Source organism: Mytilus californianus, unplaced genomic scaffold (assembly GCF_021869535.1).
Source record: "Mytilus californianus isolate M0D057914Y unplaced genomic scaffold, xbMytCali1.0.p SCAF_14, whole genome shotgun sequence".
In the NCBI taxonomy this organism is placed as follows: Eukaryota; Metazoa; Mollusca; class Bivalvia; order Mytilida; family Mytilidae; genus Mytilus; species Mytilus californianus.
This window is the reverse complement of record NW_026262626.1, coordinates 5,956,486-5,974,133: the sequence shown is the minus strand read 5'-3', so window position 1 is coordinate 5,974,133 and position 17,648 is coordinate 5,956,486. Positions and strand designations below refer to the sequence as shown.

Below are 17,648 nucleotides of genomic sequence, written 5' to 3'. Positions count from 1 at the left end.
CTGATCGACCGCTGCGGTAGGAGGTAGTGATTGCTCCTTTTGGGGGCGTTGGCACTGTATGAAATGTCTTCGACGTTCATTTATTTAGATGCCTTTCAAGCGGTGTTCAAGGAGCGCGTTCCTTAGAAATTGTGGACAGACATTTTATTTTCGTGAAGTTAACTAATCAAATGGTTCTGCATGTTTGAGTTTGTGGTCACACTTGTCCAGCTTGTCCATTATTTTTGCTCATGTTCTTTGATTGCTGCATCATATTCTATCTTCATTAATTTTATATCCGTTTAAATCTGGTCGCACTAGGTTTCATACGTGCTGTCTTTTACTTTTTTTTATTACCCACCATTTCATTACAGCATCCGAACTGGCCCTCGGAGCTTTCAGAATGGTGATATGGTTGTCGTTCATGTTCCAGTATTTGAAGGAACTACCCATGATCATCCCTCTTTATCAATGGCCTTTGTGTTGTTCAATTCCCTGACAAATGCTATTCGGAGATTGGCGAGCATTTCCAATGGATTTTGGCTCTTTCTGATGGGTCGTCCAAGTTCGTCCCAAAGATGTTCCATTAGCGATAATCAGGAGACATTGCTGGCCACGGCAACACACGAATGTGATTATTCTCCAAAAAATCATTAAAATGTGTGCTACGTGACAACGGGCGTTTTCCTGCTGAAAAACGTGGTTAAAACGATGCCTTCGGAGAAACGGGAGAACGAGTGGAGCCAGAATTTCGTTCCTATACCTTTTTGCATTTAGGTTACCTTCAATAATTGTCAGATCGGTGCGTTCCTGGTAGGTTATTCCGTCCCATACCACAATTCCGCCACCCTCAAACCGATCCGTTTCCTGTACGCACGCATCAGAAAATCATGCATTGCACCTCCGGTAGACACTGGCTTTGCCGTCGCTAAATGTCAAGTTGAATTTCTATTCATCGGTAAAAAGGACTTGTCTCCATGTTAGTCTATTCCATCGAATCCGTACCAGAGTCCATTCAAGTCGCGACATCCTGTGACCCTGCATAAGGTTAGGTCCCGTCAACGGACGATGGGCTCTTAGGCAAACTTGATGCAGTCGGTTACAAACTGTTTGGGAATAAGCCTGTTGTTGTTTCTTCCATGAGTTTGTCGTGCTGTTTGTGACAAATTTACAAATCGATTCCGGAGATGAATAATGCGGATGTGACTGTCCTGACGTAACTTCGTTTCACGTTGCCTGCAACCTCGGGGACGATTATTTGTCGTGCCAGTATCTCTAAGACGAGTCTTAAGCTTTTCAATATTCATTCTAGAGACATTGGGATGGTTTGCAACCTGTATTAGAGTCATTTTTGCTGCCAACAACACAATAGCTCGTTCTCTCTCATTATGACGTAGACGTGGCATTGACTTACGTATAACTTTTTCAATTTTTTAATGCGACCTTTTGTTAACAATAGCGCTCGACACATTTAATGAACAAAAGGACAACTCAATTCCATCTCTATACAGGTAAATGTTTGAAAAAAATGCTTATTTGTTTAAAATCAGAAAATGACGTAACGTCGTCTTCGAATTTTTAACAAATTAGTAAATGATAGATAAATCATTCAGGTCACTAGTTTTAATCTTGAAAATATTATAAATTAATATATGTAATTTCTTTTAATTAAAAACCAGGGAAATGTTTCTTTTTTTGCCTATATAGTTAGTAAACATTTATTTATATCAGACAATGCACGCACGTGGACGAGGGTACTGTAAATTCAGAAATTATTGCGTGCATTTATTATTGCGATTTTGTCATTTTAGACTAAAATGCGATTTTAATTTTTGCGATATTGAGAAAAATCCTGTTTAATTCATATAAAATATTTCAAAATGCGAGTTTAAATTATTGCGATTATAACCCTGTCGCAGTTTTCGCAATAATAAAAACATCGCAATAATTTCTGAATTTACAGTACTTATACCGTCTTTAGGAATGTGGCGCTTGGATTGTCAATGATAAAGTTAACTGGTCTGTATGTAGTTTTACTATCATATCTTTTTAACAACTCAGTACTGTTTGCCGATTTTGTTTTATTCTGGTACAAAACCTCTGATATAAATAGACTTTTGAAAATAATACAAAGTAGACTGTCTATTAAGTCTGTCATAGTATATAGAACTTTAGGTTGTATACCAGCTGGCCTTCGCACTAAAGTTCTTTCATCTTCATCGTTTTCTTTTTCGAAATTCCCTTGAAAAAAATTCAGCCAGTGTTCAGCCTTCTCTTTATCAGTACTTACATAACACATTTTACAATCTCTTTCATCATGTAATTCGGATGGGGGGATTTGGATTTTCATTTCGACTTCATATGACAAGAAATTCTTCTTTCCTGACTCTGATATGTCTTTTTCACGGTTTTCACGTTCTTGTCCGACATTTGAGTTGGCTTTGTTCCTCACTAAATTTTTGTTCCTTTCCACATAGCACCTCTTGAAGCTTTGCGCAAACTATGCGCCTGTGTTCCCTCTACAAAACCTTTATAGTCTTACCCCGCGACATCCCTCATTATTTTTTCCAAAGGCTATGGAATAGGCAAATTCCTGTTGTTTTTCCCAAATTTTTTTGAAATTCCGAGCCCTAGTTTCAGTTTTTGGACAAAGCGCAACTCGAAACCTTGCGCAAACCATGCGCCTGTTTCTCCTCTACAAGACCTATATAGCTATACCCCGTGAAACTCCACATTATTTTTTTTTCTAGAAGCCATTGAATAGGTGTAATACCATCAATGCATGGTACGTCACATCCGGTTGCATACGAAAATAGGTCGAAAAAAATATTCCCTTGAATTTGACAGTTATAGGTAATTAATTCATCATTTTATTGCAGTAAAACATTTCTGGGTGATAAACATATACATGTATCTTGGGTATTTCAAAGCATCATTTTTTTTTTAATTTTGGGTTTCTATAGAATATTTTGGAAACTTGAGGTTGCATGGTAACTAAAGCTTGTATACAGGTTATATAAGGAGGAAAATTTGATTGGTTAACTGACAGTTATGGTTATTTTCTTATATGCAATGAAATTTTATGTGAATTCTTTTCTATAGTACTGGACAGGATAAAACTTTACTCATGCCAAGTATTTTTTTAATTTGAAACAAAGATAAATTCTGCACAATTTTTTGAAAAGTGCAAATTCTAAAAAGACTAATAGGGGAAAATCAATGGTGGTATTACACCTAATATGGGGTGCTGTACATGCACCTTTGACCTTGTGAGTATACTCGTGTGTTAAAATTTCTTGCTATTCAAGTGAAATATTACAAACAATGAAATATTCTGAGTGGATTGAGTCTCCAAAACATATTTTATGAGAACATTTCCTTGAGATTGGACTCTACCATGAATATTAGTTAACGGAACAAGCCATACTTCACGGTGTTTTGGGGAGCTTTTTATCCTTTTTTCTTATATTCTGCTATAATAGAAAGATTTCTCTCAGAAATATTTTAATAAATATATAGTTATAAGTAAATGTGATTATTTTTTAAAGCAGTACCAACAAATTATTCACTAATAGAGAAGCTTGTTATGTCCCTCTCTGGAACGCAGCGTAAATTTAAGTTTTACGTAAGGACTTATTTAAACCTCCAGTAAACTTTTATATGGATTGTTCATTCTGCTTGAATACTTCAATTACTCAATGTAATTTATTGTAACATTTCTATCATAAATGAGTGAAAGTTACTTCATTATTTTTATTTATTGGCCTGAAAAGTTGAAATTTTTAGGAAATGACATGTATAAATGGACCAAAAGAGACCTTATAAAGAAGACAAAGGGGTCCAGTAGTGGTATTTATCATCCTTAAGTCATCTTTAAATAATTAATCATTATTGGTCCACACTATATTCTATCATGATGCGGCTTGGTTTGGATTTTTCGAAAAAAATCTGCACGAATCGCTGAAGATGTCGTCGTACATTATACTAGATTTTTCTCAAACTATTGAACTGATTATGACAAAACATGACAGGAATGCTTGAAAAAAACAGTATTACAAAGGAAAAAATCCCTTTCAGTTTATTAAATAAAAATGTCTTCTTCAGGTGTAATACCACCAAATCATGGCATGTCACATCCGGTTGCATACAAAAATAGGTCGAAAAAAATATTCCCTTAAATTTGACAGCTGTAGGTAATTAATCCATCATTTTATTGCAGTCAAACATTTCTGGGTCATCAACATATACATGTATCTTGGGTATTTTGGAAACTTGAGGTTGCATGGTACTTTTCCTTCGTGTGTTAAAATGTCAATTTCCTGTTTCAACAACAAAACAGGAAATTGACATTTTAACACACGAAGGAAAAGTACTTATAAACAAAAATGATATTGCTAACTGCTTAAATGATCATTTTAGCACAGTAGGTGAGAAGCTGATATCAAATCCTCACAAAAGTTTTAAATCTGAGAAAATTAACAACTATGTCAAATCAAAAATAAATGATGATGCTAAATTCTCATTATATACTGTCACAAATGATGAGGTTCTACAAGCTCTAAAAAATCTAGACATAACTAAATCAACCGGAACTGATGGTGTTGGACCAAGAATTTTAAAATTATCAAGATCGATTGTAGCAAGCCCCCTTGCTCACATAATAAACCTTAGTTTATGTACAGGAATATTTCCTAATATATTAAAATTTGCTAAAGTTGCTCCCATATTTAAAGGAGGGGATAAAACAGATCCAAACAATTATCGACCCATTTCAATTTTACCCACTGTGTCCAAGTTATTTGAAAAAACTGTCTTTAAACAACTATATTTATTCTTAACCACACACAAATTATTAATACAACAGCAGTCTGGATTTAGAGAAAAACATTCTTGTCATACAGCACTCATTAAAATAATTGATAAATGGTTAGAGGAATTGGACAATGGAAATTTTACCGCTGTTCTTTTTTTAGATTTTAAGAAGGCATTTGATACAGTAAATCACAATATACTTTTATCTAAACTAAAATTATACAATTGTGATGAACACTCTGTAAAATGGTTTTCATCATACCTCTCTCAGAGAATGCAAAAAGTCAAGTTAGGAACCACCGAATCAGAATATAAAACTGTAACTTTTGGAGTTCCCCAAGGTTCTATACTTGGACCTTTATTGTTCCTTATTTATATCAATGACTTACCATTAACCTTAGAATATACAGAATCTGATCTATATGCTGATGATACAACTTTACATTTGTCATCTAAATCTATCGTAAATTTAAATATATGTTTGAATAAAGACTTAGACAATGTTATTAAATGGTGTAAAGAAAATGATATAATGATAAATAGCAAGAAATCAAAATGTATGCTTGTTGGATCAGACAGAAAACTGGAAAGCTGCAATGAATGTTTATGTGTTTTATCACAAGATAATATCACTTTAGATAATGTTGAAGTTGAAAAACTTCTTGGAATTCATATTGATAAAAATCTATCATGGTCAAATCAAATTGATAAAATATGCGAAACTATTTCAACCAGAATATACCTGTTAAAAAGGTTGAAACGTTATTTACCGTTAAAAGGTCTTATTCTTTTTTACAATAGCTATATATTACCCATTATTGACTACTGTTGTACAGTATGGGGTCTTACCACAAACTGTAATCTGGAGAGGATACATAAGCTCCAAAAACGTGCTGCAAGATTAGTTCTATCTGTTTCTTTTGATTTTCCATCAACATTAATGTTTAAAAAGCTTGCATGGATGACTATATTTACAAGAATACAATATTTTCAAGCTGTGTTAATGTTTAAATGTATGAATGGTCTATCTATTAAATTTACTGCTTGTACTGATCTTTATAATTATTGTCTCAGGTCGACAACATCAAGACTTCTTCATGTACCAAGACCTAATTCTGAATTTTTAAAAAGAACATTTAAATATTCTGGTCTTATTACTTGGAATAATTTACCAAATAATATTAAAGAAATAAATAATTTAGATACATTTAAGATCAAATGTTCAAACTATTTTCAAACTGTACAGAATGAAGATGCTTGATTCTAATGTATTTTTTCTTCTTCTATTGAATGCATATGTACTTATTCAATATTTAAGCTGCTATGTATAACAGTATTATGTATTTTATTTTGTTTGTATTTTGGTTTTTTTTTTTTTTTTTCTTTTCTATTTGTATTAATAGTTTTTGAAGGCCTCATGGAAGATTAACATGTAATTGTTAAATGTGTTACCTTCGTTAAATAAAGAATTTTATTATTATTATTATTATGGTTACTAAAGCTTGTACACAGGTTAAATAAGGGGCAAATTTGATTGGTTAACTGACAGTGATAGTTATTTTCTTATATGCAATGAAATGTTATGTTAATTTTTTAATTTGAAACAAAGATAAATTCTCCACATTTTTTTGGAAAACTGCAAATTCAAAAAAAAAAAAAAATAAATGAAAATCAATGGAGGTATTACACCAATAGACCAACCCGATCTGTTTTATTCCATTTTTTTTTCAAATTTTGAGCTCTAGTTTCAGATTTTTTAACATAGCGTCCTTCGATACCTTGCGCAAAAGATGCGCCTCTTTCTCCTCTACAAGACCTATATAGTCATACCCCGGGACACCCCTCATTATTTTTCTCTAGAAGCCATGAAATAGGCCAACTCCCCTGTTTTCAACCACTTTTTTTCAAATTTTGAGCTCTAGTTTCAGATTTTTGAACATAGCGCCCTTCGATACCTTGCGCAAAAGATGCGCCTGTTTCTCCTCTACATGACCTATATAGTCATACCCCGTGACACCCCTCATTATTTTTCTCTAGAAGCCATGGAATAGACACACCCCCTATTTTTAACATTTTTTTTTTTAATTTTGAGCTCTAGTTTCAGATTTTTGAACATAGCGCCCTTCCATACCTTGCGCAAAAGATGCGCCTGTTTCTCCTCTACAAGACCTTTATAGTCATATCCCGTGACACCCCTCATTATTTTTCTCTAGAAGCCATGGAATAGGCCAACCCCCCTGTTTTTAACAATTTTTTTTTTAATTTTGAGCTCTAGTTTCAGATTTTTGAACATAGCGCCCTTCGATACCTTGCGCAAAAGATGCGCCTGTTTCTCTTCTACAAGACCTATATAGTTATACCCTGTGACACCCCTCATTATTTTTCTATAGAAGCCATGGAATAGGCCAACCCCCCTGTTTTTAACAATTTTTTTTTTATTTTGAGCTCTAGTTTCAGAATTTTGAACATAGCGCACTTCGATACCTTGCGCAAAAGATGTGCCTGTTTCTCCTCTACAAGACCTATATAGTCATGTCCTGTGACACCCCTCATTATTTTTCTCTAGAAGCCATGGAATAGGCCAACCCCCCTGTTTTTAACATTTTTTTTTTATAATTTTGAGCTCTAGTTTCAGATTTTTGAACATAGCGCCCTTCGATACCTTGCGCAAAAGATGCGCCTGTTTCTCCTCTACATGACCTATATAGTCATACCCCGTGACACCCCTCATTATTTTTCTCTAGAAGCCATGGAATAGACACACCCCCTATTTTTAACATTTTTTTTTTTAATTTTGAGCTCTAGTTTCAGATTTTTGAACATAGCGCCCTTCCATACCTTGCGCAAAAGATGCGCCTGTTTCTCCTCTACAAGACCTTTATAGTCATATCCCGTGACACCCCTCATTATTTTTCTCTAGAAGCCATGGAATAGGCCAACCCCCCTGTTTTTAACAATTTTTTTTTTAATTTTGAGCTATAGTTTCAGATTTTTGAACATAGCGCCCTTCGATACCTTGCGCAAAAGATGCGCCTGTTTCTCTTCTACAAGACCTATATAGTTATACCCTGTGACACCCCTCATTATTTTTCTCTAGAAGCCATGGAATAGGCCAACCCCCCTGTTTTTAACATTTTTTTTTTAAATTTTGAGCTTTAGTTTCAGATTTTTGAACATAGCGCCCTTCGAGACCTTGCGCAAAAGATGCGCCTGTTTCTCTTCTACAAGGCCTTCATAGTTATATCCCGTGACACCCCTCATTATTTTTCTCTAGAAGCCATGGAATAGGCCAACCCCCCCCCTGTTTTTAACATTTTTTTTTTTAATTTTGAGCTCTAGTTTCAGATTTTTGAACATAGCGCCCTTCGATACCTTGCGCAAAAGATGCGCCTGTTTCTCCTCTACAAGACCTTTATAGTCATATCCCGTGACACCCCTCATTATTTTTCTCTAGAAGCCATGGAATAGGCCAACCCCCCTGTTTTTAACAATTTTTTTTTTAATTTTGAGCTCTAGTTTCAGATTTTTGAACATAGCGCCCTTCGATACCTTGCGCAAAAGATGCGCCTGTTTCTCTTCTACAAGACCTATATAGTTATACCCTGTGACACCCCTCATTATTTTTCTCTAGAAGCCATGGAATAGGCCAACCCCCCTGTTTTTAACAATTTTTTTTTTATTTTGAGCTCTAGTTTCAGAATTTTGAACATAGCGCCCTTCGATACCTTGCGCAAAAGATGTGCCTGTTTCTCCTCTACAAGACCTATATAGTCATGTCCTGTGACACCCCTCATTATTTTTCTCTAGAAGCCATGGAATAGGCCAACCCCCCTGTTTTTAACATTTTTTTTTTATAATTTTGAGCTCTAGTTTCAGATTTTTGAACATAGCGCCCTTCGATACCTTGCGCAAAAGATGCGCCTGTTTCTCCTCTACATGACCTATATAGTCATACCCCGTGACACCCCTCATTATTTTTCTCTAGAAGCCATGGAATAGACACACCCCCTATTTTTAACATTTTTTTTTTTAATTTTGAGCTCTAGTTTCAGATTTTTGAACATAGCGCCCTTCCATACCTTGCGCAAAAGATGCGCCTGTTTCTCCTCTACAAGACCTTTATAGTCATATCCCGTGACACCCCTCATTATTTTTCTCTAGAAGCCATGGAATAGGCCAACCCCCCTGTTTTTAACAATTTTTTTTTAATTTTGAGCTCTAGTTTCAGATTTTTGAACATAGCGCCCTTCGATACCTTGCGCAAAAGATGCGCCTGTTTCTCTTCTACAAGACCTATATAGTTATACCCTGTGACACCCCTCATTATTTTTCTCTAGAAGCCATGGAATAGGCCAACCCCCCTGTTTTTAACATTTTTTTTTTAAATTTTGAGCTTTAGTTTCAGATTTTTGAACATAGCGCCCTTCGAGACCTTGCGCAAAAGATGCGCCTGTTTCTCTTCTACAAGACCTTCATAGTTATATCCCGTGACACTCCTCATTATTTTTCTCTAGAAGCCATGGAATAGGCCAACCCCCCCCCTGTTTTTAACATTTTTTTTTTTAATTTTGAGCTCTAGTTTCAGATTTTTGAACATAGCGCCCTTCGATACCTTGCGCAAAAGATGCGCCTGTTTCTCCTCTACAAGACCTATATAGTTATACCCTGTGACACCCCTCATTATTTTTCTCTAGAAGCCATGGAATAGGCCAATCCCCCTGTTTTTAACATTTTTTTTTTTTTTTTGAGCTCTTCTTTCAGATTTTTGAACATAGCGCCTTTCGATACCTTGCGCAAAAGATGCGCCTGTTTCTCCTCTACAAGACCTATATAGTCATACCCCGTGACACCCCTCATTATTTTTCTCTAGAAGCCATGGAATAGGCCAATCCCCCTATTTTTAACAAATTTTTTTTTAATTTTGAGCTCTAGTTTCAGATTTTTGAACATAGCGCCCTTCGATACCTTGCGCAAAAAATGTGCCTGTTTCTCCTCTTCAAGACCTATATAGTCATATCCCGTGACACTCCTCATTATTTTTCTCTAGAAGCCATGGAATAGACCAACCCCCCCCCCTGTTTTTAACATTTTTTTTTTTAAATTTTGAGCTCTAGTTTCAGATTTTTGAACATAGCGCACTTCGATACCTTGCGCAAAGGATGCGCCTGTTTCTCCTCTACAAGACCTATATAGTCGTACCCCGTGACACCCTTCATTATTTTTCTCTAGAAGCCATGGAATAGGCCAACCCCCCTGTTTTTAACATTTTTTTTTAAATTTTGAGCTCTAGTTTCAGATTTTTGAACATAGCGCCCTTCGATAACTTGCGCAAAAGATGCGCCTGTTTCTCCTCTACAAGACCTATATAGTCATGTCCCGTGACACCCCTCATTATTTTTCTCTAGAAGCCATGGAATAGGCCAACCCCCCTGTTTTTAACATTTTTTTTTTTTTAATTTTGAGCATTAGTTTCAGATTTTTGAACATAGCGCCCTTCGATACCTTGCGCAAAAGATGCGCCTGTTTCTCCTCTACAAGACCTATATAGTCATACCCCGTGACACCCCTCATTATTTTTCTCTAGAAGCCATGGAATAGGCCAACCCCCTGTTTTTAACATTTTTTTTTTTAAATTTTGAGCTCTAGGTTCAGATTTTTGAACATAGCGCCCTTCAATACCTTGCGCAAAAGATGCGCCTGTTTCTCCTCTACAAGACCTATATAGTCATACCCCGTGACACACTTCATTATTTTTCTCTAGAAGCAATGGAATAGACCAATCCCCCACCCCCCTGTTTTTGACATTTTTTTTTTTAAATTTTGAGTTCTAGTTTCAGATTTTTGAACATAGCGCCCTTCGATACCTTGCGCAAAGGATGCGCCTGTTTCTCCTCTACAAGACCTATATAGTCGTACCCCGTGACACACTTCATTATTTTTCTCTAGAAGCCATGGAATAGGCCAACCCCCCTGTTTTTAACATTTTTTTTTAAATTTTGAGCTTTAGTTTCAGATTTTTGAACATAGCGCCCTTCGATAACTTGCGCAAAAGATGCGCCTGTTTCTCCTCTACAAGACCTATATAGTCATGTCCCGTGACACCCCTCATTATTTTTCTCTAGAAGCCATGGAATAGGCCAACCCCCTGTTTTTAACATTTTTTTTTTTTAATTTTGAGCTCTAGTTTCAGATTTTTGAACATAGCGCCCTTCGATACCTTGCGCAAAAGATGGGCCTGTTTCTCCTCTACAAGACCTATATAGTCATACTCCGTGATACCCCTCATTTTTTTTCTCTAGAAGCCATGGAATAGACCAACCCCCCCCCCTGTTTTTAACATTTTTTTTTTAAATTTTGAGCTCTAGTTTCAGATTTTTGAACATAGCGCACTTCGATACCTTGCGCAAAGGATGCGCCTGTTTCTCCTCTACAAGACCTATATAGTCGTACCCCGTGACACCTTTCATTATTTTTCTCTAGAAGCCATGGAATAGGCCAACCCCCCTGTTTTTAACATTTTTTTTTAAATTTTGAGCTCTAGTTTCAGATTTTTGAACATAGCGCCCTTCGATACCTTGCGCAAAAGATGCGCCTGTTTCTCCTCTACAAGACCTATATAGTCATGTCCAGTGACAGCCCTCATTATTTTTCTCTAGAAGCCATGGAATAGGCCAACCCCCCTGTTTTTAACATTTTTTTTTTTTAATTTTGAGCTCTAGTTTCAGATTTTTGAACATAGCGCCCTTCGATACCTTGCGCAAAAGATGCGCCTGTTTTTCCTCTACAAGACCTATATACTCATACCCCGTGACACCCCTCATTATTTTTCTCTAGAAGCCATGGAATAGGCCAACCCCCCTGTTTTTAACATTTTTTTTTTTAATTTTGAGCTCTAGTTTCAGATTTTTGAACATAGCGCCCTTCGATACCTTGCGCGAAAGATGCGCCTGTTTCTCCTCTACAAGACCTATATAGTCATACCCCGTGACACCCCTCATTATTTTTCTCTAGAAGCCATGGAATAGGCCAACCCCCCTGTTTTTAACATTTTTTTTTTACATTTTGAGCTTTAGTTTCAGATTTTTGAACATAGCGCCCTTCGAGACCTTGCGCAAAAGATGCGCCTGTTTCTCTTCTACAAGACCTTCATAGTTATATCCCGTGACACCCCTCATTATTTTTCTCTAGAAGCCATGGAATAGGCCAACCCCCCCCCCCTGTTTTTAACATTTTTTTTTTTAATTTTGAGCTCTAGTTTCAGATTTTTGAACATAGCGCCCTTCGATACCTTGCGCAAAAGATGCGCCTGTTTCTCTTCTACAAGACCTATATAGTTATACCCTGTGACACCCCTCATTATTTTTCTCTAGAAGCCATGGAATAGGCCAATCCCCCTGTTTTTAACATTTTTTTTTTTTTTTTGAGCTCTTGTTTCAGATTTTTGAACATAGCGCCTTTCGATACCTAGCGCAAAAGATGCGCCTGTTTCTCCTCTACAAGACCTATATAGTCATACCCCGTGACACCCCTCATTATTTTTCTCTAGAAGCCATGGAATAGGCCAATCCCCCTATTTTTAACAAATTTTTTTTTAATTTTGAGCTCTAGTTTCAGATTTTTGAACATAGCGCCCTTCGATACCTTGCGCAAAAGATGCGCCTGTTTCTCCTCTACAAGACCTATATAGTCATACCTCGTGACACCCCTCATTATTTTTCTCTAGAAGCCATGGAATAGGCCAACCCCCTGTTTTTAACATTTTTTTTTTAAAATTTTGAGCTCTAGGTTCAGATTTTTGAACATAGCGCCCTTCAATACCTTGCGCAAAAGATGCGCCTGTTTCTCCTCTACAAGACCTATATAGTCATACCCCGTGACACCCCTCATTTTTTTTTCTCTAGAAGCCATGGAATAGACCAATCCCCCACCCCCCTGTTTTTGACATTTTTTTTTTTAAATTTTTAGTTCTAGTTTCAGATTTTTGAACATAGCGCCCTTCGATACCTTGCGCAAAGGATGCGCCTGTTTCTCCTCTACAAGACCTATATAGTCGTACCCCGTGACACACTTCATTATTTTTCTCTAGAAGCCATGGAATAGGCCAACCCCCCTGTTTTTAACATTTTTTTTTAAATTTTGAGCTTTAGTTTCAGATTTTTGAACATAGCGCCCTTCGATAACTTGCGCAAAAGATGCGCCTGTTTCTCCTCTACAAGACCTATATAGTCATGTCCCGTGACACCCCTCATTATTTTTCTCTAGAAGCCATGGAATAGGCCAACCCCCCTGTTTTTAACATTTTTTTTTTTTAATTTTGAGCTCTAGTTTCAGATTTTTGAACATAGCGCCCTTCGATACCTTGCGCAAAAGATGCGCCTGTTTCTCCTCTACAAGACCTTTATAGTCATACCCCGTGACACCCCTCATTATTTTTCTCTAGAAGCCATGGAATAGGCCAACCCCCTGTTTTTAACATTTTTTTTTTTTAATTTTGAGCTCTAGTTTCAGATTTTTGAACATAGCGCCCTTCGATACCTTGCGCAAAAGATGCGCCTGTTTCTCCTCTACAAGACCTATATAGTCATACTCCGTGATACCCCTCATTTTTTTTCTCTAGAAGCCATGGAATAGACCAACCCCCCCCCCCCCCCTGTTTTTAACATTTTTTTTTTAAATTTTGAGCTCTAGTTTCAGATTTTTGAACATAGCGCACTTCGATACCTTGCGCAAAGGATGCGCCTGTTTCTCCTCTACAAGACCTATATAGTCGTACCCCGTGACACCTTTCATTATTTTTCTCTAGAAGCCATGGAATAGGCCAACCCCCCTGTTTTTAACATTTTTTTTTAAATTTTGAGCTCTAGTTTCAGATTTTTGAACATAGCGCCCTTCGATACCTTGCGCAAAAGATGCGCCTGTTTCTCCTCTACAAGACCTATATAGTCATGTCCAGTGACAGCCCTCATTATTTTTCTCTAGAAGCCATGGAATAGGCCAACCCCCCTGTTTTTAACATTTTTTTTTTTTAATTTTGAGCTCTAGTTTCAGATTTTTTAACATAGCGCCCTTCGATACCTTGCGCAAAAGATGCGCCTGTTTTTCCTCTACAAGACCTATATACTCATACCCCGTGACACCCCTCATTATTTTTCTCTAGAAGCCATGGAATAGGCCAACCCCCCTGTTTTTAACATTTTTTTTTAAATTTTGAGCTCTAGTTTCAGATTTTTGAACATAGCGCCCTTCGATAACTTGCGCAAAAGATGCGCCTGTTTCTCCTCTACAAGACCTATATAGTCGTGTCCCGTGACACCCCTCATTATTTTTCTCTAGAAGCCATGGAATAGGCCAACCCCCCTGTTTTTAACATTTTTTTTTTTTTAATTTTGAGCTCTAGTTTCAGTTTTCGAACATAGCGCCCTTCGATACCTTGCGCAAAAGATGCGCCTGTTTCTCCTGTACAAGACCTATATAGTCATACACCGTGATACCCCTCATTTTTTTTCTCTAGAAGCCATGGAAAAGACCCCCCCCCCCCTGTTTTTAACATTTTTTTTTTAAATTTTGAGCTCTAGTTTCAGATTTTTGAACATAGCGCACTTCGATACCTTGCGCAAAGGATGCGCCTGTTTCTCCTCTACAAGACCTATATAGTCGTACCCCGTGACACCCTTCATTATTTTTCTCTAGAAGCCATGGAATAGGCCAACCCCCCTGTTTTTAACTTTTTTTCAAAAATTTTGATCTCTAGTTTCAGATTTTTGAACATAGCGCCCTTCGATACCTTGCGCAAAAGATGCGCCTGTTTCTCCTCTACAAGACCTATATAGTCATGTCCCGTGACACCCCTCATTATTTTTCTCTAGAAGCCATGGAATAGGCCAACCCCCCTGTTTTTAACATTTTTTTTTTTAATTTTGAGCTCTAGTTTCAGATTTTTGAACATAGCGCCCTTCGATACCTTGCGCGAAAGATGCGCCTGTTTCTCCTCTACAAGACCTATATAGTCATACCCCGTGACACCCCTCATTATTTTTCTCTAGAAGCCATGGAATAGGCCAACCCCCCTGTTTTTAACATTTTTTTTTTTTAATTTTGAGCTCTAGTTTCAGATTTTTGAACATAGCACCCTTCGATACCTTGCGCAACAGATGCGCCTGTTTCTCCTCTACAAGACCTATATAGTCATGTCCCGTGACACCCCTCATTATTTTTCTCTAGAAGCCATGGAATAGGCCAACCCCCCTGTTTTTAACATTTTTTTTTTTTTAATTTTGAGCTCTAGTTTCAGATTTTTGAACATAGCGCCCTTCGATACCTTGCGCGAAAGATGCGCCTGTTTCTCCTCTACAAGACCTATATAGTCATACCCCGTGACACCCCTCATTATTTTTCTCTAGAAGCCATGGAATAGGCCAACCCCCCTGTTTTTAACATTTTTTTTTTTAATTTTGAGCTCTAGTTTCAGATTTTTGAACATAGCGCCCTTTGATACCTTGCGCAAAAGATGCGCCTGTTTCTCTTCTACAAGACCTATATAGTCATATCCCGTGACAACCCTCATTATTTTTCTCTAGAAGCCATGAAATAGGACAACCCCCGGTTTTTAACAATTTTTTTTTTAATTTTGAGCTCTAGTTTCAGATTTTTGAACATAGCGCCCTTCGATACCTTGCGCAAAAGATGCGCCTGTTTCTCCTCTACAAGACCTATATAGCCATACCCCGTGACACTTCTAATTGTTTTTTCTCTAGAAGCCATGGAAAAAGCCAATCCCCCTGTTTTTAACATTTTTTTTTTTATTTTTGAGCTCTAGTTTCAGATTTTTGAACATAGCGCCCTTCGATACCTTGCGCAAAACATGCGCCTGTTTCTCCTCTACAAGACCTATATAGTCATACACTATGACACCCCTCATTATTTTTCTCTAGAAGCCATGGAATAGGCCAACCCCCCTGTTTTTACCATTTTTTTTTTAAATTTTGAGCTCTAGTTTCAGATTTTTGAACATAGCGACCTTCAATACCTTGCGCAAAAGATGCGCCTGTTTCTCTTCTACAAGACCTATATAGTCATACCCCGTGACAGCCCTCATTATTTTTCTCTAGAAGCCATGGAATAGACCAACCCCCCCCCCCCCCTGTTTTTAACATTTTTTTTTTAATTTTGAGCTCTAGTTTCAGATTTTTGAACATAGCGCCCTTCGATATCTTGCGCAAAAGATGCGCCTGTTTCTTCTCTACAAGACCTATATAGTCATACACTATGACACCCCTCATTATTTTTCTCTAGAAGCCATGGAATAGGCCAACCCCCCTGTTTTTAACATTTTTTTTTTTTAATTTTGAGCTCTAGTTTCAGATTTTTGAACATAGCGACCTTCAATACCTTGCGCAAAAGATGTGCCTGTTTCTCCTCTACAAGACCTATATAGTCATACCCCGTGACACCCCTCATTATTTTTCTCTAGAAGCCATGGAATAGGCCACCCCCCCTGTTTTTAACATTTTTTTTTTTTAATTTTGAGCTTTAGTTTCAGATTTTTGAACATAGCGCCCTTTGATACCTTGCGGAAAAGTTGCGCCTGTTTCTCCTCTACAAGACCTATATAGTCATACCCCGTGACACCCCTCATTATTTTTCTCTAGAAGCCATGGAATAGGTCAACCCCCATTTCTGCAAATGTGTATCTTAGTTCAATTAAAAAATGACATCAAAGGTGCTGTATTTTACAGGAAAGGACTACTTTTACATACGTTCTAAATTGAAGTGGGTGCATTAGTGGTCTTACACCTTCAAATAATCCCTTGACAGATGCAGATTTACTGTGGTACTGAATATTAGCCTAAAAAGAGATGCGACTTGTTTTATCAATGGATGGGATAAATACCATCTCACGATAGAGTTGAAATTGCAATATTTGGACGGAATGTCTGCCTTTTTAAATATTTTTCATTTGACGGCCGTTGCTGTCTTATTCATTTTTTCGGTTTTTAGATATATCGCCTTATTGTTCGCTGGCTTATTGTTCGCTAGTTATTGTTCGCTAGCTTCAGCCTGGTGATAAAAGTAGAGAAAACAAATTACGATCATACTGCTTGACGACTGGTTGTGGATTAATTCTAAGTTATATGTTATAAAAAAAAAAGAATCCGAAGATACAAAATAACAAACAAAACAAAAAAAACGAAAAAAATATACTATAAAGCACTATATGCCTAGGTGCAAACGAATCTATATATATATATATATATATATATGTAAGACTTAAATCTATGGTGGGTTCCAGATGTATGGCAAGATTCCAAATCTATGGCAAATATAACGTCACAAACGCCGTACAAATCATAACTCTATGGCTTTTTTTTTGTATTCTTCAAATCTATTGCAGATTTTGATATTGCGTATTTAAGCTATAAAGTCACAACTAAATACCGCCATTACGCAGTCACCGCCGATAACACTGGCGGAACACATATATTCAAATACCATTCCAGATGACGGTTTTGTTAGATCGAAGTAAAAGGCAAACTCTTTAATTCTTTTTATACAAACTGCATTTTGATTTGTTATGAGACTTATTTCATGACTAGTTGGTTAAATCACTAGGTTAAACAGGTACCATGTACAGAGTAAGAAATGCTTATTTTCGCGGGGCACATTATTTCACTCTTAAAGTCTGTATCAGTGTATATAAACTCGTCATAGATACCAGGATCAACCTTTTATATTTACGCCAGACGCGCGTTTCGTCTCAAAAGACTCATCATTGACGCTCGAATCAAAAAATGTTTAAAAGGCCAAATAGAGTACAAAGTTGAAGAGCATTGAGGACCAAAAATTCCTAAAAGTTTTGC

At 36.9% G+C, this 17,648-nt stretch overlaps 1 long non-coding RNA gene across 10 annotated transcripts; it reads right to left on the bottom strand.

The window, feature by feature from the left end:
- Positions 1-6,552: 6,552 nt before the first annotated feature.
- On the bottom strand, positions 6,553-16,850 carry LOC127724099 (uncharacterized). 10 transcript variants are annotated; one of them, XR_007992333.1, is made up of 7 exons: positions 15,148-15,919; positions 14,221-14,258; positions 13,150-13,326; positions 10,720-11,008; positions 9,618-9,820; positions 8,871-9,084; positions 6,553-6,569 (listed from the first exon to the last, which is right to left on the bottom strand). It is a non-coding gene; the product is annotated as an uncharacterized LOC127724099 (long non-coding RNA). The 10 variants fall into 10 exon arrangements; XR_007992330.1 differs by lacking the exon at positions 6,553-6,569 and having other exon boundaries at positions 8,801-9,084; XR_007992327.1 differs by lacking the exons at positions 6,553-6,569; positions 8,871-9,084 and having other exon boundaries at positions 9,513-9,820.
- Between the last annotated feature and the right edge of the window lie 798 nt (positions 16,851-17,648).